Here is a 26,952-nt window from a genome sequence, read left to right as displayed (position 1 = left end):
TTTTAAGAGATCAGACCAGACAACTTTTGACAGAAACCAAGAAGGGTGAAGTGATTACTATCTAAAAATTGGAAGACTAGAATGGGTTGCTTCTATTATTTCCCATTTTTGTTACAGCCGCTGTCATGAGAAAGGAGTCATGTTGTGACATTTTCTGTTCTCTTTGCAGACTGTCACAAAAACAACACTTGAAAGTTTGAATAGCTACCCTTGCAGATGGAAAACCGTTAAACTTTGTTGATTTTTTTAACCTGTTATATACTCCATAGTGTAACTGATGTGGTGTTCCAGGAGACATTACACCTCCTTCCCCAAAGTTGTTGGACCTGTACTGGAGAGTCAAAGAATACAAGACAATCAAAAGGCAAAGCACACTAAACAGCAAAGGCTATGAAATTTATTGCAGTCTTTCTCTACAAGGATGGGACTTTTCACATTTTTAGCTTACTGAAACAGGATTCAGAGATACAAACATACCAGAACATGAGGATATTAAAACAATTATCATTATAATGATAACAGAGTAAATTATCATGAGCCCCAGGCAACTCTTTAAATTGTCTAACCATAATAGAATGAGCTTGGTGTTATTTCTTTCATGCCATATTTCAGAGCAGAACTGGTCTATCAAAGCTGTCCAAATACTTTTTCTACTGGATTCCCTGAATCCCCCTTTGCCTTTTTTTCTTTTTTCTTTTTTTTTTCTTCCTTTTTTCTTTTCTTTTAGTATTGTCAAATTTATGAAAGTCTTTGAATACTCCCAAATATCCACGCATTTGTGACTTTTTATTTTTTTTTTAATCTCTCCTCCGAGAATAGATCCACTTAACTTTGAAACCCCAAAGACTTCAATCTAAGCAAATTTATTTCCATATGTTTCTATTTCCAAATCTTGCTCTGCATCCATGACTTTGGTCCAGATTTAACAGTGTGTATTCCACCTGACTTACCTGCCTTTCTCAAATGTTGCCTGTTGAATTCAGTACAAAATGATTAGGTAGTTTGGCCAGTGTGTTGGTTTGGGGCTTTATAATCCCTGATGTTACCTGCTTAACAGCATAATTTCAGGATATGATCCAAAGAAAAACTTGTGCTGGAACAATGACCTCAGTCACTTACTGCATACTGTACTAAGAATTACCAGCCTTTAAAGAAAATGACTTTAAGAACCAAGACTCTGCTGCTTTCAAGTATGTTTTCAGTAACGAGAAATATACAATTCAAATTGCTGGAAAGAGCCAGTTGGATCTTACTCACTTCTCAAACAAGATATGCTAGAAATGATAAATTGTGTCCATATATGAAATTTGATTTACTTGAAAATGCAAAGACAGTTCCTCATTTCACCTCTTCTCCAGACACTGAAACTTTGCCAGCTCTGTCAGACTGAAGTAACTTTAGAATCTGCCTTTCTTCCAACCTGATAGAACATGTTTAATGATTACTCACTGAAGAAAAATCTGTTTGATTTGAAAATAATAATAATAATAGAAAGCTTTTGATAGGCAATAAGAAGCACTAGTTATTAAAATGACATTTTTTAACAATTAAACCAATTATCTCTAAGATCAGACATTGTTAATACATTATATTATGTATAATGTATTATTTATATGTGTATATAGTTAATACATTATCACATTATTGCAAAAAAACCTTAAAAATCTACAAGGTCAAATTTATATATAGGTCCACATGAGAGCCATGAAAGATGATCAAAGGGCTGGAACACCTCACTTGAAGAAAGGCTGAGGGATAAGGGCTTCTTCATCTTGAAGAAGGGAAGGCTACAAAGAGACTTAATGGTGGCCTTCCAGTACTTGAAAGATTACAAGCAGGAGGGGTATCGACTTTTTACACAGTCTGTTAGTGATAGGACAAAGGAAAGGCTTTAAACTAAAATAAGGGAAACTTAGGTTAGATATTAACGATGAAATAATTTTCTTAGAGGATAGTGAGTCACTGGCTGCACAGAGAAGCTGCTGATGCCCCATCCCTTGAGGCACTCAAGGGCAGGTTGGATGGGGCCCTGGGTGTCCTGAGTTGGTGAGGGGTAGCCCTACCCACATCTGGGGGTTTGGACTAGATGATCTTTAAGGTACCTTCCAACTCAAGCCATTCTGTGATTCTATGATACATATTATAAGCATTTCAAACATGAAAAACGTAATTCCAGGAGTATGTGCAAAATCAGTTAGTATTTCTGTTCCTTATAATTGTTACTGTTCTTCAGTAGAGAATTCTGGGTTACTTTCTGCCATATTAATCTCAAATAATGAAATTTTTATCTCTTGTTAAGTACTGCAAATATAGGAAATCTCTTAAAAAACAAAACAGTAGTACAGATTAGATTCTGAAGATTTTACAGATTGAACAAGAGCACTACAACATATCTGGGAAATAGCCTTAAATAGATTGCCATGCTGTGTATCATATCAAAATAACTATTAGATAAGTAACAACTGAATGAATTTTACTCAGAACACTTTTTTTCACTTAGCAGAGAATATCTGTATTTTTTTTTCATTTACATGTAACTTAATGAAAATATATGATAAATGATCCTTCCTCCTTTCCTTTCTTCTCTCCCTCCCTCCTTCTTTCCTTCCCTCTTTTCTCTCTTTCCATTCTTTTTTTCTCTGTCTCTCTCTCTCTCTCTCTCTCTCTCTTTTTTTTCTTCTTGAAACATTTTCTCTGAAATATATTAAAAACATCAGACTTCCATGGTAACATTTTTAACTTTGACTTTCTGCTCTAAGGAGTTATTTTTAATGCAGTTTAAACACATGCAACCAATTCTTTTCACAACAACATAGTGTCATTTGTAACATCCAATTGATTTGCCTTTGAGTGAGATGAAGGAATAAGAAAGCCAAATTACAGATCTACTAATTTAACTGCTGTCCTTTTATTTATTTATTTTTTTTGTGATTAGACTAAAATAACTAAGCATAATTATTTTTTTTAAATAGAAAGCCTTTTGTTAGTTGTCCTGCATACCATATAATAAAAATAAAATAAAATAAAATAAAATAATAAAATAAAATAAAATAAAATAAAATAAGCTGGGGAGTGTAATGCTCCTACTTAAGAAACTTCTGTGATTTTCAACATCTCTAGATACTAATTCCAAATTCTGAGAATCAAGTTTTCACTGCTTCTTCTTCTTCTTCTTTTTTAATTTTCTTTATTTTCTTTATTACTTCTCTCTCTCTCTCTTTTTCCCCTATTGTCAGTTTAGTTATATATGTGATTCTGTGTCTTTCTTCAAAGATACTCTGTTGCCTTAGCATAAAAAGTCTGAAAAGTGACCTAGAGTCTGTGAGGTATACAATAGCTGACATCTTAAAAGTATCTCAGGAGCTGACCCTTGACATTGGGTTTGAAGTCTATGAGGCTGAGTATTATCATCAGCCTCAACAACTGCCATGAATTTGTGTTAGATCTTGCTTCTACTAATATAAATGTTTAGTTCAAATACATATTGAAAACAAAATAATAAGAACAAGGATCTTACTGGGTGAAAATACTACACTGAATGTATTATTTTTTTACGACAAGTGAATGAGAGGGAGAATGACCCTCACAAATATTACTGATCTCAGTGCCCTGGAATGCAGCCTCCTGGATAATGATAAAGGACAAACATTAAAATACACATGGAAGAAAGTGTCTTCGCTGTGAGCTTTTGATTGGAGAAATTATTTGGTTAACCATTAGCTTAGCTGAATCGAAACAAACTAGTAACTGAGCATATTCTAAGGAATATATTTGGTTCCTAAAAAATATTCAGGTGTTTTCTGCAGATTTTGCAAAATATCTGTCATGCATTGCAAACTAGCCAGATCAGTTATGCACACTATATCATTCTAGAACTCATCAGCATAACTTCTATTGTCTTAAACAGGACCATAAACACTGATAAATATTTACCTCCAACCATATATTTTGAAGAAAATGTCGTAAGAAATTTCTTGCACAAACTTCTTTCTTTGGCTCAACAAAAAGGAATCTGGCAATGTGCCTTAAATATTACAGGCATGTTTTTTTTCATTCTTCCCTCCCCTTCTCTCCTCTCCCTTTCCTTTCCCTCCTTTTCCCTTCCTTTTCCTTCCCATTTTTTTTTTTTTATACACTATTTTAGGGACTGCCATAGCCTTGTGACTTGTTAGTGTAACCCAGTGACCTCATGTACAGCCTTATTAAACTTGAAAAGTCTCTGCATTTGAGTTCCAGGGAGTTCTAGCAAAGCATGTTGAAGTCTGAGAGTTAAACTCTGCATTCCTTCTTAAAAACAGCTATGAGAATTATACCATTATGATTGGCACTGCTTCACTTGGCATTGAGAAGGCAACTACAATATGCATCTGACTTGTACAACATTTCAGAATAGCAGAAAATTCACTGCTGTTTTGAAAAAGGAAAAGAATAGCTGGTAGAAGAGATCTGAAATAACAAAATAAGGTGATTTGGAAGAATAGTTAATATGCTAATTCTAACAGAATACAGAATTTAAAACAATTCATTCAAGAATCAGTAGAATGCATATTGGTAATGCTGAATTATTTTATTTCAGTATTTCAAAGAATTAGATAATGAAGTGAGAAAGCTTAAATTATTTAGTTCATCTTTTTCCCATTGACGTTTTTCCCTTCCAGCACTTTGATTTCAATGAATCTACATTTTCATAGAAAATGTACTGTTCCTCTCACCTTACTTTGTTCTAAAATAGCCCAGATTTGTAGCCTTTCAGGTCATGCTGTGTTTTTTTTCCCTTTTTTTCCCCCTTGGGTGTTTGAAAATGAGTTGGAACTGAAAGGATAAGAAGTTATTGGAAGAAGAAGGAATTTGATCTATTAAATTGCCTGTGTTATCAGAGGCAGTTGTTATACTGAAATTGCATTTATACACTCAAGGCTTATTTGTGATATGTTTCTAACTTAAATCTAATGTGCACACTCATAAGAATTAGAAATCCTTTCCAGTATTTGTATAACTGTAATGTCCAAATAAGTAGCACTTTTGAGTTTAAGATGATCATCTGGATCCATGCTGCACCATGTCAAAAAAATAGGACAAAATACTCACTTTCTGCAACTTTATGCCAACAAAAAGATGCGAATAAGCCTGACACTGTAGATAGAAGAAATGCAATTATTTACCAGGATGTACAGTTTCCTATGATATTCTCTATTCATTAAGCCAGATTTTCTTTAATTGTCAGCAAGCACCTGTGGTACTTTGTAGCAGCAACAGTGCCAGCCAAATGCAGTACCAGAGCTCCATTACACTGGCAGTACCACAAGTTTCAAAGGTAAAATCTTTATGATTAGAATTCTTTGCTAGGAAGATGTTCCACGGACTTAAGTATGATGAGATGAAAACTGAAATGCTGTTCATGTACTGGCATTATGCTTTGCATTTTAAGAGTTGTTGTGCCTGTGGTGCATCAACTACGGCTGAGACAGAGCACTGCTCTGTCTTATACCATGGGCTCTGACTCACAAACCACAAGGATCCTCTTTCAATGACAAACCAGAAGTGTGAAACAATTCATATTTCTGCCAAGTGTTCTGTGCTGTCATTAACCCTGTTGCCCAGATTCAAAACAAAAATCCAAAAAATAGTAAAAAATATCTAATGGGAACTAGTAGAATTTGAAGATTTGTTAGAGCTTTCCAATGACTGAGGGCATCATTATTCATAAATCTCTGAAATTACTTAAAATGAAAGTCAAAAATAAGAAATAGATGAAAGCTCATTATGGAAAATGAACAGCTATTTTCCACTCTGTCTGCAGCATAACCTTGATATCTATTTACATATTATTTCCAATATTAATATCACTGTGGTAAAATAAATGTCTCTCCAGACTTTTACATTTTTAATTACATTTTACTGCACTTGTTCTTTTGTTTACAGTTAGCAGATGAAATATTTATTGTTTCTTATATATAGGAAAGGGTTTCAGTATTTTAATCAGATTTTCATATAATCTCCCTCCCCACCTTCCTTTACTGTCTTTTTTTATGACCCTAAACACCACAGGATGTTGTTTTGTAGAAAATCTCATTATTTTTTAATGCATGACTATTTATTAATGTATTGTGTATATAATACACTATGCATTTCTTTGCATTGATGAATACATTTACATCCACTTGAGAATGAGAATTCCCTTAAGGGCCAATCTCACATTTCTCTGGCTAGGCTGCCAAAAGACTATGGTCCTGACTTTTTTTCTGTTGAATGTTATATTTTTTACTTAAGAGGCATGATGTGGTCTGTTTGATGTGCTCAGAAAGTCTTTTGACCAGTGGACATAAATCATTATTCATTTTCTGAGTGTAGACCTCCACATGCTGTGACAGAGATTACTGAACAAGGTATCCATATCTCATCTGTGTTTTAATAAAGATGCTCTGAACTTGTTGGTTGGTGAAAGAGGTAAATCGCTCTCATATCAGTGTGCTGCTAACAGTATTTTGCAGAAGTAAGTATTTTATTTTCTGGACAAAAACTAACACAATATTACAGTTAAGAGTTTGCTTGAACTTCATAAACTTTAACAAATCCCACAAAAACCAACATGAAATCATATAAATTCAGTGTGGGAGATCTGAGTGGAAGACTTCAGTTTCTGGGAAAATTATATATTTATTAATTTTCTGTTTTAAGAAAACATGTAATGATTACAATTACTGATAATCTCTTTTATGGATATTATCACAAGTAAAAATAATTAATCTTGTTTTATTTGAATGTTTTGTACTTGTTTTTCTTTCCTCCCTTCCCTCTTTCCCTCCTTCCTTCCTGTTCTTCAAACAGTTCCTACCTTTTTAAGTATCAAAGAGTATTTTGGTATTAATGTTTAATAGCTAAAATATGTTAACTCATCTCTTCTACTAGTCAGCAACAACAACTTTTCACCAGTGCCCTGCGTCTAATGGAACCTTTGAATGGTTGCTAAAACATCATCAAGCATACAGCCGTCACTAGATGACACACATTTATACTTAGGGCTGGTGAGTGACAAGATGGGTTGAAAGAAAGACAGCATGCCTTATAGCTTAAAAATTATTTTAATTTGATGGGTATAAATCTGCAGTGTAAAAGTAAAACATTTTACCCTCTCTAAACACCGAACTCCCATAATTACAGGGTAATATCACATACCACAATGTCTCTTATGTTATTTTGGAATAAATGTGAAGAATAAAGAAAACCGTTCCTCTGTTTAAAAAACAAATCAGGTAATGTGCATGTGTATAAAACTTTTAATCATCTAATGCACTCAGATGACTCCAAACTAAATTTATCCAAGACATTATTGTGTTATGGATCCCTAGTAACTGCTCTGCATGGAGTCTTTATAGTCTATTGGGTTAACAATGCACACTTTTTAAATGATGTAAATATTATGTACAAGAGAAATCCTAATGGTTTCAGAGGTGCGGTTATGTTGAGTAAATAAAAGGCAAATTTAAAATCATCCTCTTACAAATTTACGCACGCTGTTTGACACATTTGTGTTTGCAGGAGATGTTAATGAAAAGCTAGATTCTCCTGATACATATTCTCACGTGTTTCTTTTTTTTTTTTTTTTTTTTTTTTTTTTTTTTTACTTCCTTTACCTATTGAATACATCCCCTTCCCTTCTAGGTATGTTTAGGTATGCAAAGAAAATGTTACTGTTGTGAACGAAAGAACTATGTAGACAGTTCACAGTGTAAACCTATACAATTAAATGTTGTCCCTGGCAACTTAAGAGATGTATAATATCACCTTATTATTCAAAGATATAATAACGAATTCAGGTGGTTAATATGGGTTTCTTAGAAGTTTTCTCATTCAGGGTAACTTCTGGATGTGGAGACTTCGTTTGTATTGGTTCATGTTGTGAAGCCTTGGTAGCTGCCATTTTATATAAGTAGATTAATCATAGAATCATAGAATGGATTGAGTTGAAAAGAACCACAGTAATCATCTAGTTTCAACCTCCTTGCTACATGCAGTATCACCAACCACCAGACCAGGATGCCCAGAGCCATATCCAGCCTGGCCTTGAGTGCATCTTCAACATTTACAATTATATCTTCTGTTCCTTTCTTTGTACAGCCATCAGGGAATTATTGTCATCAGCTTAAGGAGGCATAAAAAAGGCCTTTTAAGTATTTATGACTTTACATTTTCCTCTTTTAAATTCTGCAGGACTGGATCATTAAGGCAACTAATGACTCACCTAAAAAGGGCTATAATCCTTCATCACATGTGCTACATTCCTAAATTTATTTCTCAATTCTCAACTTTCTCAATTCTCATTCAGTGTATCTTCCACTACTGTCAGACCTTTGGCTTATACTTGAGTAATCTGTTTCCTTTGTTCATACTATTGCCTGATTGTCATTTTAAGTCCAGTTTGCCTCTTGAATGTTCACTTTCCTAAGCAAGTCTTATCAAGTTATTCCAGCACTGACAGCAGTAGACACTTCTGTAGCTCATTGTCTTTGAAGAGAAATAAGGCTGATGAAGATCTGGGTTGAGTAAAACCAAGATCTTTTTTATAAATGTCTAGATTGAAAATGACCAAATGAGGGATGATACCATCCCAATAGACTGAAATAATGTTGTAACTGATTCAGTTTCATTCTTCCACCATTCATGTCTCTTCTTCCCTGAAACCTATACTTGCAGAATCACTGAATGCAACACACAGACATCATGTGTCCATGAGGCTGCTCCATTTCTTTTTTTTTCTTCTTTTTGTTTTTCTTTTCTTTCTATAGAATAAGAACAATTGTGTTGCTTACAGTTTATCGTCATGTTGTTATTTTATTATCAGGATGTTTTTCTCTAAGTTGGTATTAACTGTGGCTAATAACAGAATTATTGGATCTATTCTTGGTTAGGCATTTTATCAGCATGATTAACTACCAAATGGGAAATTACACACTGGTAACAACCAGCTTGTTAAGGATTTGTAAAGATTATTGTTGAGTAAATAAACGTTAACAGCATCCGTGTCAATGGCTCCAAAGAAATATTTGGACAGTTTATCTGGGATAAAAATGCTTTATGACATGAACTGTGTTTTTAGGGAGAGCAATATTGCTTAGAACAGGATCTGAAAAATACTTAATATTATTCAGGTTTCTGTTCAGCAACAGGCAGCACTGAGAATAGACACAATGGGAGTTTTCAAAATGGAGAAACTGAAACCAACATTGTTCTTTCTGTCGACAGCCGAGATATTTAAGGAAACACAACTTGTGCATGTGCTTCTGTATTTAAATTTCTAATTTTTACAGATTATCTTTTAATTATATGCTTAGTCTGATTTCACAATTATTCTGCATGAATATTTCCTATTGAGTTCAATCATAGTGTAGATGATGGGTCAATAACAGAATAAGGATTATTAGTCACTATTATATGTACATGCAGACGCATTTGCCCATGCAAATAATTGGATATATCCAAATAACTAGTGAGGTTGAAAATTATTGCCATTTATTTAGTCTGAATGTCATGTTATTAGTGTTCATTGTTCCAAACAATATGAACGGTGCCTGACAAATAACAAAATTTTGCTCCAAGACAAACTGAAAGGCATGAGCAGGTAACTATACAGTACGCTACAGAACTAAAAAGTGTTGCATTCACAGTGGCAGTCCTTCAAGAATCAGTGGATTCTCAGAAATTTGTCAAAGTAGAAAGAAAGAACTTTTCATAGCTTAACTGAAAGTCTGGTGCATACTTTCATGTCAGTAATAATAAGTAAAATAAGAAACTTTCACAAAAATTATCATGATACAGACACAAGCTAGATAAAATATTTCCTTCATGATGGTACATTTTCCATACTCCAAGGCAATCTGACAAAATGATAACAATGATTGCAGTGTATGTAAATTGGAGATGAATTTGATATAGCTAAACAGATATAGTCAAAATATTAGTATTTCATAGTTTGCATGGTACTTAAGTTTCTGCCTCAGGATGTACCCAGAGCACCCAGAGACTGGATGTGAAATTCCTAATTAGTTATCAGAGGAAATTCACAATCTAAGAAAAACTAACTTAAGACAGGTGTAGTGAGTGCACTTTATTCTTTGAGGCCCCATATTGCAGAAGTCACCTCTGGATTTGACTGAATTTCTATCTTGGCAACCCATGAACTCAAAAGTTAACTCATTACACTTATTGTCGCATCCTATATGTGTGAGAGAGAGAAGTTGGTCTGAAAACTGGATTGGAGATAAAGCAGTTTGCAGAGAAACCTATCTTTTTTTTTCCCCGTTGTTGAGAAAGGAATTATAGAAGACTAAAATGCATGAGATATCTACACTGTATATTCTTGGTTTGCTAAATTTGGTCTTGGGTATCTTTTCTCACAGTTCATCTGACTTGAGAAATTATGTTTTCAGCTAATTCACACAGTCTTACTGAAATTTACCTGTCAAAGAATTATTTGCTCTGATTTACAGGCATTACCAAGGGTAGCACAGCCCCAGATGTGACAGTTGCATGGCATCTTGCAAAACTGGAACTTCCTACAACTTTCAATAATTTCTTTCTACTCATCTATTATTGCTGATACGTCAACGCTATTCCAGGTCTGTAAAAACATGCTCATCTTTCTTATGGGACCTGGTCTGGTAGGCATACCTGTACGCAATTTTTCCTGGGGATGGATAAAAGAGTTGGATTGAGAATATAGATCTGTCAATCAAAATTTTTACTTTCAAAATTCTTATGCTTTCTTTCAGTCCTTCACTGGAATCACCTAGCACTTCATCCAAAGCCCTCCTAAACTTCATTTTTCTAAAAACTTTTCAATGAAAAGAGAAATTTGCACCCATGTTTTCTTTAAGAAATTTGGAAGAATGACGATGTATATATAGGTGAGCAGAAAAATGAGGATCCTGAGAAAAAAATTGTAATCACTTTAATTCACCAATGCAGTTTGAAAGCTATAGTATTCTGACTGGTAAGTAGAAAAGATGATGGACCATTCTTCAACAGTCTTAGCATGATTTGCAAGTGAAAAATTTTAGAAGAAAACTGAATATCAGTTCTCATCTCTAAAAATGTAGCTCTTGATTTTACAAAGTGAATTCAGTTTAAAAAACAAGTTTTGAATAAATTACATGTGATGAAACGTCCAAATTCCTTCCAGAGACAGAAAAGAAAACAGCCCACTTGTCCAGCTGCTAAAAAGATCAGTTTCTCACTCAAAAGGGAAAGATTTTGTGTTAGCTGATTCACCTATGGCAAAATATCAAAATGCTAAATAGAGTAAAAGTACTATTACCAAATAAGCAGTATAGAACATGCTGTAAGCCATAAGATGAAAACATTTCAAAGTAATACCCATAGAGAATCTAAAAGGGAGAAGGTTTCTGCAGTGTAGGTCATGCACATTCCCAGCTGCTTATAATACACGATTTTGGGTGGTATTACCCACCTAAGGATATGACATATGACCATATGACATGTCATCTGATTGATGAGTAATACCCCTTATATTGTACCATTCAAATTTCATTCCATCTGTACTGTTGTAAAAAAAAAACTAATAAAACAAAACAAAAAAACATTCATTCAAAAGTAGTTTGTGAATAGATTTTCACTTCTGTTAAACACTTAAAGCCCACTGGTTCTGAAACATTACTGCCTGTTGTTGAAAGTGTTTATCCTATTTTGTAATGTTCAAGGCTGCATTACAGATCCTTTAACAGTCCCCAGACACACTTGGCTCTACCTAACTAACACACTAACTATATTTGACATACGCCATGTAATTACTTTTTCTGTGTCTAATGATGCTGAAGTACTTACAAATAAATAGTTGATTGAAAATAGTGCATGGGGATATTACTGTGATCTGCTTTATTTTGACTTTATTGCATTACTCTGTATGTTATATTTCATGTCCTGCTGTTGGAATCCAGCCTCACTCAAAGTTTAAAGCAAGAAATACAAAGTGCTTTATTATCAATGATATATGCTAAAATAATAGCTGTGGAGAAGTGAGGAAATTTTATTCCCATTATCTTTATGATGTAAATGATTCTCTTGACATAACCTTTAATGTGATGCTAAGTTAAAAATGCATAACCTATGAAACACATAAATATTTTTTCAGGAGGAAAAAAAAACCACAAAACACTGAAGTGTGGCTTAAGATGTTCTGTGTATTTAGGCCTCTTCATGTGGTTGTAGACAAACAGTAAAAAAATAAAAAACAAACAAAAAAAAGACTAATAATTTATAAAAATTCTTTGACCCTGCTTTTTGCCATCTGAGTGGTCATGGTTGGTTGGAAAATCAATGAAGTGCTGTGAGAATTGCACCTCACTGTTGCAGAAAAGCCACACAAAAATCCAACTTTTCACATGAGATGAAGATCGTCTTTGGTTCATTTACTCTCTTAAGACACATTAAAATCAAATCTATCACCCCATTTGGCCATCTGTCAATTCTCACTACACAGTAAATGAGTAGACTTTGTTCCTTGATCACGAGAATTGGAGGATGTTTTGTTGATGTAATAGATGGTTTTAGGCCTCAGAGTCAGAAATAAATCAATGCAATTTATACAGTTGGGGTGAAAATGTTAGATTTAGTTTTCCAAACTATACAGAATTATGCATGGATGACTTGTAATAAATAAAGCACAGCTTTAACAGCTTACCAAAATAAATAATGAAGATGAAAGAAAATAACGTGTAGTCTTGTATTTTGGAACTCTTTGAAACCTAGACTAAATACAAGAGCATATTACACATTAGAGGTGTAACAATCTATATGTTTCTTTTTAAATGTTCAGGTAATAATTATCTTAATTAACACACAGGTTTCCAAGCACATGATTCACTAAAAACCTAAAGCATATTTTCCTCTGCTTATTTAATAATTTTTCTGTGCTCTTCCACACTGGAACATGTTGCTCAGGGAGGTTGTGGATACCCCATCCCTGGAGGCATTCAAAGCCAGGCTGGATGTGGCTCTGGGCAGCCCAGTCTTGTGATTGGTGACCCTGCACATAGCAGGGGGGGTTGAAACTAGATGATCATTGTGGTCCTTTTCCACCCCTGTTGTTCTATGATTCTATGATCCTAGAGTAATTATTTTCTAAAGCATAGTATGAATTTAACTGGTAATTTAATTTTTAAGGTAGTCCAAAAGTCCAGGTGCTCCAGGTATTAGAATCCTAATCTTATGCTCTAATCAGCATCACATTTATGCTGTACTATTCATTTGTTTCTCTCTTCTATGTTGGTTGGCAGCAGTTTTGGAGTGATTTTTGTGTAAAGAGAAATGCAAGCTCAGTTCAATTTACTTGCAGCCATTCAAAGAGATGTGAGCCTTGTAGAACTTAACTGTCTTATAGGTAATTAGCTCCAAAACAAGATGTATGAAAATACACAGACTAAACATCTGGCAACAGACATTAACAAAGTCATCAATTCCATATTCCAGCAGACTACATTAGTACTACAAAGGTATTTTCTGGAGAATAAACTATCAGTTCACAAATTGTTGTTTGTAGCCACAAATGGTCTTCGGTGGTTTTCATAACAATATCAACTTTATATAATTCTGAATAACGAGTATGATGGCAAGCATGCATGGTTCAAAGAGTTTAAGAACCACTGAAATAAACTATCAAAGCCATAAGTCTAAAACAAACTGCTGGAAAGACAGATACTGCTTTTTTAAGCATTGTTTTTGCAAATTATGTATTTAAAAATACAATTACTAATATATTTTGAATATTCACTTCCATGTATTTGCTTCTTTTTAATGTAAATAGAGGTTTAGAAATTGTATTGGATGGAGGTATAAATTAAACACTCAGTGTTGCAAATTTGGCTCTGAATGAATTAATTTCAACATCAGAGATTTTTGAATGTTGCCAAGTATGCAGATAGTGTTGAATCCAATGACTTCTTAAGCTAAAAGCTATCTTGTTTGTCATATGCTTCCCATCTAAAATGGTACAGGTGCAAGTATTGACTCAAGATACTTTGTACAGACATCATAGTGATAGTGGTATATCAATTCCAGCTTTAGAACTAATTAGCACGTTTCCAATCTGGCTGAAATAGCCACAGTTCTACATGAATAGTTCTTCAAAATATTCCTGTTTTTTTGCATATAAAGCCATGTTCTGTAGGATTGTGTCTAGCTTGCCACCCATATACAAACTTACAAGTAACAAGGAAGTTTTCAGTTCTGTGTACAAACCCAGTTAATTCAATCTGAAGATAATTTTCAGTCCACATCCACTTCACATACACAGAAGAACTAGAAGTTTAGAGTTGTTTTAAACATGCTTTTATTCTCACATGGGTAAAATATGTTCTTAACCACACTGTAATAATCTTCACAGTGAAAAAGTACTTGTGTGCGGGCACTCTCCCAAAGGTTTTTCTGTGATTCTTGTGGTAGGGAGGCAGTTTTCCAGCTGCGAATTTATTGATTAAAAATTCTTGAGTGCCTCTTTTTAACAAGCTGAGAACCCTGTTCTCTGTTATACATGAGTAAATGTAAAAATGAGTGCACAGTAATGCAAATTGAACTCCTTCTTTGGGGACAATCTTCCATAGAAAAGGTGCTAATTACTTGGGCTAGCCAGGTGCTCTGGATCTAGCTTTCAATGCAAGATTTAAAAATGAAAGGCAGCACTAGCCCCTTGGTGCAAACCATTTTGAACATCTTTATACCACCCTGCTATTCAATATATCCACATGTGATAGAAAAGAGTCCTTGTAATGAAGAAGCAGAAATGTGACATCAAAGCTAAAAAGCAATAGCACAGTGCTTGTTTGGGAAGGATGAACCTTGCACTGTTTTCCAGCCTGCTAGCATATTACTTAAACTGTGTCCTTTATTCTTCTGAGATGTAATATTTTCTTTAAAAAGAAAAAAGTTTGACCAGCATTCCTCAAGAAACAGCTTTTGTTCAGAGTGCTCACGGCTTTTAGACGAGAGTTTTGTCAAAAGCAAACTGACAAAAAAAAAAAAAAAAAAGTTCAGGCTGTATTTTATAAAACTAAAAGCTATTTTTCTTCTAGCACGTAAGTTCAGATTTTTAACATGATAAGTCTTCCCATTAGTCTAACACAGAAGTAGCTATTTTTTCTGTTGCACTGACACCTAGAATAGGACATGGCAGAAGGTGTGACCTGATCACTAACCCTACTTTTCTGTCTACTGAAACTTGGTAAAACTTTCATTCTTGGGAGTTTTTTTTTTTTCTTTTTTTTTCCTTTTTTATCTTTTTTTTTTTTTTTTTTTTTTTGGTGCAACATGAACAATTACAATGGTGAAAAGCCTATGATGAGTCCTCTCCATTTACTTCTTGAGCTGGTTTTTGTTTGCAGTGAAGGCCTGTTACAACACCAGAATGACATGACTGTAAGTGAGAGTCTGTTTCCCCCCAACCTATACTTTATGTCTTTATTATTATTATTTTTTTTTTCTGATTTATATTTCTATTGGTTCTACTTTATGCACAGAGTCCAAAAATCATTGTTTCAGAAACTGAAAGAATCCGTATTGTGCCAAATTTTCTTGGGTCCCTGAGAGAAAGAAATGTGTTGCTCATGAGAACTTATGTTTAGCAGTGTTAATGTCACAGAAGAACAAGGCATTACATTTATCACTGCCAGCCTCAAACGATACTCCAGGAAAACAAGAAGAGCAGAAAACCAAAAGGGTCTAAGTACACCAGAAAGAATCATTCAATTGAAAACCATTTTGCCAGGCAGAAAGCAGATGAAAATTACATTTTTTTCAAGGAAGCATTAAAAAAATTATACTGAAAGCTTAACAAAACTACTAACATTGCATTCAACAAAGAACTGAAGTGAGAAACCAAGTCATTCATAGAATCAGAGCAGGTTAGGTTGGAGGGAACTTTAAAGGTCACGTAATTCCAAAACCCTGCCATGGGCAGGGCTGACCTTCAGCAGCTCAGGATGCCCAGAGACCCATCCAACCTGACCTCAGGTGTCTCCAGGAATGGGGCAACCACAACTTCTCTGGGCAGTCTGAACTACAACTATTGTAGTATAGTAAGCTGAGGCTGCTTTGTGTTGAAGTCACAAAAGAAAAGCATGTTAAACTGTCATACTGAAAAAAGGAAATATCTATTATATATTCTCTTTTAAAAGTCAGAGTCATACAATGGAGAGGGAAAGTTAGAAAGGTATGTAGTGACTACTGAAAGGACATTGGTGTTTTAATGCATCACTGCATAAAACAAATACAGAATTTTAAAAAATTCAGGCACCAAATATAAATGGTACAGGAGAATTTGTCATAAAATTTCCATTTTCTACTTGACACAACCACTTGGCTAAAAACTAAGGACTACAAGGACTGTTTTACAGCAGAAACTTTTTCCTTGTTTTGTCAAAGACTGGATCATCTGCTGAGATTACCAGGTGGTTGGACTGGATGAAGAGAAATATAATCTTCATAATACTTATTTCTGAGTTTATAGAACATTAAATATCTTTATGCCTTAATTTTCCTTAATGTGAGAAGTCACATTTGCCGTTTTCCAAGCACATTAAACCAATTCATACAGTTTCTGAGGAGCATGGCCCAGCCTTCCACTGACAAAAATTATCTTGGACTTTTTTTTTAAGTAACAAATTCATAACAAGCTCTCTTTGCTTAAGAACTAGGAAACTTGGTAATTTGACATACTGCAGACATTAGTAGTACCGCAGTTTTTGAAAATATGTCACTGAGCTCTGCATAATGTAAATCTATGCTGAGTTAGTATCAGAACAACCAAAAAAAAAAGCAAACTTGAAACAATTAAACATAATTAGAAAACAAGTCACTGTCATGATGCAGCTATGACATAGACTATGTCTAATTGTCTCCATGACAACTTTTAACTGAATATCTTCAACAAGAAGTCGGTCTGACTCAGTGTAACTGGAAAACACGTTTGCACTGGAAATATAGTTTTTCACTCTTACCAGACCTGCACTAGAACCCTTATCTATGTTCAATGAAAAAATGTTGTATGTAGAAGGGCATTCTATTGATACTTTCTCTGTTTTGGCTGGTATATATTATATTCTTCCTAGTAGCTGGTATGATGATGTGTTTTCAGTTTCTGATGAGAATAATGTTAATAGCACTCAGATGTTTTGCTGTTGCTGAGCAGTACTTGCACTAAGTCAGAGACTTTTCCATTTCTCACGCTGTCCTGCCAGCAAGAAGCTGGGGGTGCGCAAAGAGATGGGAGGGACAGAATCAGGACAGCTGACCCAGACTGTCCAAAAAATGTCATTCTGAACTATAAAACAGGACAAGTTGTTTGAGAGAGGAGCAGCTGCTTCTTAGGGACTGTCTGGGCATCAGTCAGCTGGTGGTAAGCAATTGCACTGAGCATCACTTCTTTTGTACATTCTGTTATTACAATTATTTATTTATTTATTTATTTATTTATCCTATTAAGCTCTCTTTTACTCAATCCATGAGATTTTTTCTTTTTCTGATTCACTCTTACATCTCACCAGGGTGGCAGTGAGAGAATGATCTATTTGGTTTGTTGGTGGTGGGGGCTTTGTTTTTATTTTTAATTGTATTTGTTTCTTTTGTCACTATAAGCTTTTGAGAAAGCATCCTCTAACCACTGCAATACAAATTTTAATTAACAATAGGATTGAGAACTAATATAGGCCTGTTATAATTCTGTAAGAAGGAAGAACCTTGAAACTTCTCTAATTTTTTCTTCTACTTTCCTATGACTTTTGTCAGATTATAGGTGGAGCTCTCTATTTTTTCTTACTTTTCTTACTATATCTGTCATTTTTCCTTTAGTAGGGATGTAAGAAAGATCTATTGGGTATATTCTAAATGACTCAGTTACAGACACGCTTAAATGATGGTGAGACATGAACTCTCTCTCTCAGATGATGTGCAGGATGATGTGCAGTCTCATATGGAAAAGGTTATATCTAGACAAAATTCCAGCATTTGGAGGAACACCTCTACTGTCCTTCTAAGCTGAGTACAGCAATATTACCAAATCTGTAGGAACTGTACATGTTACTGTCTGTTATACGTAGGCATACTTGTAAACTGCTATGAGACTGGAGATGCTGTTATGGTTTTGGTTGTTGATGTTAAAACAAACAAACAACTTAGGTGTCAAGTTTTTCATTATTATTTCAAGCGCACTGATAACGTTTGAAATGAAAATGTATTGAAAAATCATTTGCAGGGCAGTAAGATTAAAAAAAAAAAAAAAGGAATGAGGACATATTTATATTTTCACTTGATCCAGCACTAATACAGCTGCCAACATTCTGTACAGCAACTGTATGCCAAATGCTGCATTCACCTCTTTGGCTCTTTGAGATGGGCTATGCCATTCCTGCCAGTCAAAACTGATGGTAGATAGCAATAACCCTTAATGGATAGAGCCTTCCCTGAGAAGGGAAGACAGGAATACAATCACAACTTCCTTGCCAACATAAAATTAATTAATTAATTATAAGGAAGGAAATATATATGTATATATTACTTTGGACAAAGTAGAACTTTCTACCACATTATGTTGTGGAAATTGTATTTTCCACATAATGTTTTGATGATGTATTCCTAACTAACTTCAGTGAGATGAAAGTTTTCACTGAGTTATTCAGAATGTGTAAGGATAAACACCTGCGTGAGAACCTTAGTAATTACTTGGCTGAAGGGCTACCAAGGTGCAGATGGGGCACTGTTCCATTTTAATGTGAGGCAATCCTCATATCCAAAGTAAAAGAAAAAGTCAGCTTTTCCCATCAGCTGTATAGGACTAGAAAAACAGACAAATCAACAATAAAAAAAGCCACAACAGTAGCAGCAGAAGATGAGTGGAATCACCACCAGGAGCACCTGTGTGTCATTACACCTTTTCAGGCAGACAGTGTTAAGGGAGTGGCAGCCCTCTTCCGTCCTATATATTAACGAGGCTGAAGAAGCAGCTTTATTTCCTCCCTTCTACTTCTTGGCAAACTAACACTACAGATGAAAAATGATTCAAGTCCTGGGGATGTAATGAGAATTGACTGTGCTGCACACTTGTTAGTGTTTGTGCCTTGCTGCTTAGAAACTTTTATCGATGAAGTGAAGTACTGCATACTATTAAATTGTAATTTCATGCTACTTATGATAATAGGCATAAAAGCATGGCAGGTTGTTATTACTTTCATTTATAACTGATTAACGTGTATTGTTGGTGGTATGTTTTCCTTTCTTAAGAAGGTTCGAGAGGTGTGAGATTTCAATTTGGAAGATCTTGTTATGTTCCTTTGTAGATTTAGAGTCTGCGAAAAGAAGAGAGGATAACAGCTAAAAGAGAACTGAGTGAAAGGATAGGGATAGCTGTATTAGACAAGTTGAGATAATGTTGTAATAATAACTGTTTCATGTCTCTGTGCATATGGTGCTGAGCAGAATGAATTGAATCTCCTCAACAGTTTTGCCTTGATGTGTGCAGTCTCCCTACAGTTATTAATCTATTGTACCTGCTCTTCAAGACACCTGGCTATTGAATGCATTGCTAAATAGCACAATGTGTAGCCATTTAATGAGCCTGAGTAATTCTATTATCTCTTCATACTATTTATTCACCACCTGCATATTTTTCACTTCTGCTGCAGATAAGGCTAACAGAATTAATCCTGTCATCTGTATGTGTGTCAAGCATGTGATGGAGGTTCACAGATCCCCATCCTGTGGTTTACATATGTTATGCTATACTTGAAACAGTCAGAAGCAGTGAAAGATTGGCAGTGGGTGTACTATAAAGAACAGAGTACATTCTGTATAGAATGCAGAGTACCCACAAAATGACTTCTTATCTACAGTACTACTGATATGCACAAAAAGATGTTTATATCTTTATGACAACATGAAAACTAAAACTTTAAGCATCTTTGTGGAAGCTGAAGACTATTCTGTTGTGGTAGAAGACAGTGAAAAGCATGAAAAGACCGAGTTCCACAGTTGGGTTCCACAGATCCACACTGAATGAACTTGAGGCTAGTAGATTAGACCAAATAAAGCGTATAAAACTTTCTTTACTGTCTTCCATTATTTTTTGGAACCTCTCAGTGTCTTTTTCCTCCCTCCACAAGCCAAAGTTCAAAACTGGGCTGATTTCTGTGTGTTGTATTGAAACATGTACAGGAACCATGTCTAACAGACATGATATTAAGAGCATGAATTCAGATACAACATTTGCAAAAACTGACACAAACCCCAAAAGCTTCAACTCATCACACATGATATCAGGCTTACTGCCAATCCAGTTTCTCAAGGGGACCTAAAAGTTAGGGACACGGCAACCTTAAAAATGTTCTGAAAATGTACCCCTTTGCTTCAGCTTACTGAAGAATTACATTGATCCAGAAATAAATAAATAAATAAATAAATAAAAATCTTTCTCAATTCTGCAGTTTCCTTTCTGGTTGGCTAGTCTTGAAATTTCAAAGAGACATTGAACTTTAAACCACATTTCTCCATTTCTCTCTCCTCTTAATGTTCATCTCTGAGTACAATATTCTTCTTCCCAGTAAAAGAGAAGTCGAGAGGTGGGTTGTCTAATTTTGGGCTGTTCTTGACTGCAGCAGCAGAAAAGACAGGATAAGAGAAATCCTTTGAAATATGAATTTCCCAACAAGAAAATAATTATGCCAACACATTAAGTAAACCTGGTTGGGAGACCCTATGGCACAGTTGCATGCGGTGTTACAGAAAAAGAGAGTACAGAGCTATAAATGGGTGAGTATAGTAGAGGGAAGAGTGTGAGGACTCACTCTCCTGAGTTTTTTAAACTTTGTGTCTAAAAAGTCTATGTTAGTTGGTAACAAGCCATACTCTTGACAAGAGTGTGTCCAATTACCACAGGTCACTTCTCCACAGAAAGTTGTAAAGAATTTGATCTCACCTACTGCATCATCATCTTATATTCACATTCAAATGGAAATCTTCAAGATTTAATGACATTCTGTTGTCATTGAACTAGCATAAGTGAAGCATGGGAATGGAAACAGGTGGATTCCATGTTGTCACTGAAGAAGATTAAAAAGGAGTTATATATTGCTTTACATTAAATTTTACAATTCAGAAAGCAGGTGCTGTTGTTTCTGTCAGCATTCAGTATAATTACTTCATGGACTACTTAGTTATAACCACCTTCTAACTGTACATAAAAACTTACAGCTAAATCTTAATTCAATCTATTCATATTCTTGGTAGTTTACATCAATTAGCCTTTTAAGGTAATAATATAGTGGGGAATAGAAACCTAATGTTGCATGGCAACTTTTATTGTTTATCCAACTTGCTAACCTCAGTTCTTCTTAGAAGTTACACCATTTGTGTTCTATCACTCACCCCATCACCACTAGATAAGTCTTAGACCATTTGAAATAATGAAGCAAATGTTCCAGTACCACAATGCATGCACAAAGTACATCAAGAAAGGAATAATCAAAATACAGGCCTGTGAATATAAGCAGTCTTAATGTGTTCACTCTGGTTTCTGTCCAGTCACTCCAGTTCCAAGAAAATTGACCCCCATGTAGTGACTTACTTAAACAATTCTCATAATTATAGGCATGTGATTAATCTCTGTGTCCTTGCTGAGTTATGAATTAATTTATGTTTAGGAGTAAAATTATGTTTATTTCCAAATCATTCTTTTTCTTGTCTGGAAGATGCTATTCTTCCAACTATAACTCCCCTTGGGAAAATAAAGTAGTTGTTTTGAAACATGGAAGAGAAGTTTTGTCTAGTCCTAGAAAGATAAACTGTTATTCTAGAAAGATAACAGTTCAAAGGTAAAAAGGAGGAACTTCTAGACTGAGCCAGAGATCATGAGGGCTATCTGTGAAGAAGCAGTTCTCACTATGGCAACTTTCAAAAAATTGCACTAAAATAAATGCATGCAGGTTTCCTTTTAAACTAAAGAGACCCTTACCATGTCTCTCTTGCTTAAATTAAGTGAGAATATATGCACAGCATAAATGAGGGAAGCATATGGCCCTTGCTTGGTAATTTAAAAGGTAATTTGGTTAAGAAATTGAGAGTATCTCAGAGTAGAGTACTATTATGTAATATCAATGCAAAGCAGAACTCTCCCCAGACAATTAGGTCCTTTTTTATCTAGTGCATTTTTATAATTTATCATTCATTTTCCTTAATCTGCATACTTCTTTACTGCAGTTTTAGAATATGTTCAATGTAGTAAATATTTTTTATTAAAAAAAGATGAGACAAAGGAAAGATGGATATTTTTTCTGGTTCAGTTTCAAACCAGAAAGAAATAGTCTTATTCTAAAAAATTCCTTGAGCTTTACTATGCTGTATATGAGCACAAGGGAACATACACAAAACTTTTCAAATTATATGATTACTGCTGCTGAAAAACTAGAGATGGAGCTTCTCCAAAAGTCAGTAAGTATGCATTAGGAGATCTTTAAAACACTTCTCCAAAACAAGTAGAGCAAGGAATTTTTTTCTGCCATAAACAACAACAACAACAACAACAACAAAGTGCAGATTAATTTTGTTTTGGGATTACTTTCTCTAAGATTTTAACCAAAGTATATATGCTTGATTTCTCAGTGAAAATGTAGTAAAATCTGGTATGCATTCATGTTTTGTGATCAGCAACTATATAACTTATTCTAGACAGAATAAGAATCAGAGAGTGACTTCTTACTTGGGATTGTGTTATTCTTTTATTTTTATTATACACTCATTACCAGGAGCAAATGATTATAGGTATTGTACAGTAGTGATATAGACAAAGTTTACTAAAATCTTTATGCATTCACATAACTTCAGAAACATACATAGTTCCAAGGGAATCATCTATTTAAGTTTTTAATTTAGCCAGAAACCTTGTACCACCTAACAAGTTTTTATTATTGCTGGATAATCTGCTGTTTAGTACATTTTGAATAATTAAACAACTTTCAGTCAGATAGTTCAAACATAAATCATGCTTAAGTTTAGCATACATTGTAGACATTTATCAAGCTGGATCCAAAACATGGATTTATGCAAGGCTTTTTTTATTTAAGACAGGGCTGTTCTGGTCTCTGCAGAGAAAACTGAATTCATGCTTCACTGATGTGACTAAGCAGTGGTTTTACTTCAGTGTTAGCAGAGAATCACAGAATCTTAGGGCTTGGAAGGAGACCACCTAGTCCAACCTCTCTTTTAAAGCAGGTTCCCTACAGGAAGCCAACATGGGAAAGCATCTAGGAGGGTTTTGAATAACTCCAGAGATTGAGATTCCACAACATCTCCGGGCAACCTGTTCCAGTGCTCTGTCACATTTACAATAAAGTTCTTCCTCACATTTGTATTGAACTTTATGTATTCCAGTTTGTGCCTGTTGCCCCTTGTCCTGTCATTGGGCCTCATCTATTTGATTCCTGCCCTTTAGATATTTGTACTCCTCCCCAGGTGTAGAACTTCACACTTGCTACTAAGTCAGAATCTGCCCCCAAATGCTTTTGAGATACATGCACGTATGTGTGCATGAACATGCAGAAAGCACACATACACAGTAGGAATTCTACATGGTGTTCTTAAAGGATTTTCCTCTCAGGAACTTGCACGAATATCATAATTGAGGGTACAGTTATTTAACAGATATAGATACAAGACAATTTCTGCTGCATGTTAAAAATAATAATAATAAAAATAATAAAGTCAATGTTATTATTTCAGAGTAAAAACGATCCAGACTTTTCTTCATGGGAAAATTGTACACTAGTTAAGAGTTAAAAAGTGTGGACCGTAACCTTTGAAACTTTCTTCAAAGCTGCACAACTACTGATGGGGTGACATGAAAAGCCATTTCCCTTATAATGAGATACCAAGCAGATCTGTCTTCTTTTAAAACCTGGCATTTAAAAATACATTTACTTCTATTATGTTCTGGCCTAACCTGCACCAGCTACTGCTTGTGACATATTACCAGAGCAGATGTTTTAGACAACCTGCTGGCATAACTGCAAAGAATGAACAATGATTTTTGTTTTACTTTTTTAATTTTTACAAACTGTTGTAATAGCTCCCCTTCCAGTATTTTAGCACAAGTTTATTCAAGAATTTACTCTATGTAAATTGCCTATTACCTTTCCAGTACTGTGCAACTGAGTAGCATAATGTGAAGAAGCAGGGAAAAAATGGACAACCTCATGAATTTTTTTCACAGGACATATGCTCACTTTACTCAGGTCTTTTTCAGTCAGTTTGTCTAAGGCCACATGAATGACACTGAATTGAAGAGAACTGGGGGAAGGCAGAATGGGAGGAAGAAGCAGAGGCTAAAGAGGAAGAATTTAAGAAAGGATAAGTGTAAAGAAACTGCTGAATCATAGCCTGAACCTCTGGTTTATCACCTGACATAAGCACTGTGTCAGCCCTGGGAGCACAAGGGAAGGCAACTCGGCTGTGTGACCAGAAGGGGTGGAGCCGGGGTGCACCTCTCCTAGACCCCTTTTAAGGGCTGACTGCCAGTGGGGAAGGATCTCTCTCTGGAGATTGCTCTTCATGGAGTTTCTTGTAAGCCTACAATAGCAGTGAGCACTTTTTATTTATCTCTGATTATCTTTTCTAACATGATAATCTTATCAACCTAACTTCTCTATATTCTATACAACATCTGTGCACTCACTGATCATACAAATAAGAAAGAACTCGGAAATGTATACTTAAACATAAAAATAAAATATCCTTCCCCCCAAGAAATAAAAGTTACTTACAAAAAGTAAGATATGGGAAAGTTATAATGTACTTATTTTTAGTTACCAAATAGCAAGCTGCTTTGCTCAGAGTGGATACTGCAGTCTTTCTGCTGTCATGACCTTTCATACAGCTTAATAACAGGATCTCAAACTGAATCTGTTTAATATTTCACTAAAATGTTTAAAATATAAATACAGAGCATTATGTAACAGGATATATTTGTACAATTTTTTACCAAGTGATAGTGTATTTCTGTATTCATGAAGAAATGACCTTCAGGATTCAGAGGAAGGTCTTTTTTTTTTCTTTCATACCATCCTATTCCCTTTTATTATTTTTTCAGGCAGTATGGAAATAGGAAATTCATCTCCTTTTCTCTAACAAATGTATGATCAATCAGGGAGATGCAAAATCATCTAATGTTTATATTAGGTAGCTGGCACAAGCAATCACCCCTAATGACTTAGTATTGCCACAGTAAGCTGTGCATATGCTCAAGTATTTCCATTTTTGTTTCTGATATTTACCTTTACATGGCAGTGGACCCAGTCCTTTGGAGAGTTATGTGTGTCTTTAAGCTGAAATACCTTAGACTTCCATGGTCTTTTCACAAACTTAAAGCTAAGCATGTGCATTGCTGTTGGTAAAACTAGAACATGCCTTTGTTTGGTCTGTCTTCTAGATCTAATAGCTATATAACAGATGAAAAGAAATCAGACAATAATTAAACTGAAAAGATAGAAGTAATAAGTAGATCAGTGAAAAGGTCTTAGACACAGACTGAAGTCAAGATCAGGTTAGTGTTGGGGCACGAAGAATGTCAGACAACTTGACACAGTATTTCAGGTAATTAAATATAGTAAAGATACATTATATTACATTTTCTTTCTTTCTTTCTTTCTTTCTTTCTTTCTTTCTTTCTTTCTTTCTTTCTTTCTTTCTTTCTTTCTTTCTTTCTTTCTTTCTTTCTTTCTTTCTTTCTTTCTTTCTTTCTTTCTTTCTTTCTTTCTTTCTTTCTTTCTTTCTTTCTTTCTTTCTTTCTTTCTTTCTTTCTTTCTTTCTTTCTTTCTTTTTATAAAACTTCCCTCCTTCCTTCCCTCCTTCCTTCCTTCCTTCCTTCCTTCCTTCCTTCCTTCCTTCCTTCCTTCCTTCCTTCCTTCCTTCCTTCCTTCCTTCCTTCCTTCCTTCCTTCCTTCCTTCCTTCCTTCCTTCCTTCCTTCCTTCCTTCCTTCCTTCCTTCCTTCCTTCCTTCCTTCCTTCCTTCCTTCCTTCCTTCCTTCCTTCCTTCCTTCCTTCCTTCCTTCCTTCCTTCCTTCCTTCCTTCCTTCCTTCCTTCCTTCCTTCCTTCCTTCCTTCCTTCCTTCCTTCCTTCCTTCCTTCCTTCCTTTCTTTCTTTCTTTCTTTCTTTCTTTCTTTCTTTTTATAAAACATAGACAGTAATTACCAGCACTCTTCTGCTGGACACCCCTGTGTTAAACTGTGTTCACATTTTTTAATTTGTGATGACTGATTATTATTTTAGAAGAAAGTCTAAAAAAGTCTAAAGTCTGAGCTGATTTTCTGTTTTATGTTATTTTGTGAACAAAAGCATAAAAATGCACAAAACAGTGATTCAGTTTCTCACCTCTGTACATATTTTAAGTCTGTTCCAGCCTTGTTCACCAATCTAACTTTGCACTTATTAAAATCAGCAGAATTTGATAGTAGAGGGAAATGCCTCCGATGCAAGTCTGCTCCTTTACAAGAATGATGAAAGACTGGAGTCTTTATCCAAAGAAGAAATGCTCTTTCAGGTTTTGTACTCAAGGACCAGGCCTTTTCAGGCCAATATCCACCTTTTATTGTAAAGTCAGGGTTATGATAGCAGGGTGACTCGCACCAATCTTTCAGTTGCTTCAGCAGTAGCAGCCACTCAAGCTTTTTCTGCCCACTCTCATCTTCCTGCCTCTTATCTTCCAGCCCTGCACTGCCCTCTCTGTTAGGGGACTTAGCTGGGAGGCCATGTGGTCAGCCAATCAAAAAACTCAACAGGTGAAAGATATGCAGTTATTTTTAACACATACCAGTTCTCTTGTCTGGTTATCTGCACAGCCCCACAAATAGTTGTTCTGACACAATTGGGGAGGCATGTGGGTGTAGAAATGAGCAGCTGAAAGT

General features: G+C 35.0%; 1 long non-coding RNA gene across 1 annotated transcript in view; it reads right to left on the bottom strand.

Moving 5' to 3' along the window:
* The window catches only part of LOC146761764 (uncharacterized), a 55,685-nt gene extending 29,126 nt beyond the window's left edge, over positions 1–26,559 (bottom strand). The window contains exons 1-2 of the long non-coding RNA XR_014942527.1: positions 26,420–26,559; positions 252–331 (exon numbers count right to left, since the gene is read on the bottom strand). This is a non-coding gene — a long non-coding RNA (uncharacterized LOC146761764). The remainder of the gene's footprint in view (positions 1–251; positions 332–26,419) is intronic.
* Positions 26,560–26,952: the final 393 nt, after the last annotated feature.

This window comes from Coturnix japonica, chromosome 2 (genome assembly GCF_054131305.1).
Source record: "Coturnix japonica strain WE chromosome 2, WE-NBRP24, whole genome shotgun sequence".
NCBI classification, from domain to species: Eukaryota; Metazoa; Chordata; class Aves; order Galliformes; family Phasianidae; genus Coturnix; species Coturnix japonica.
This window is presented reverse-complemented; position numbering and strand designations above follow the sequence as displayed.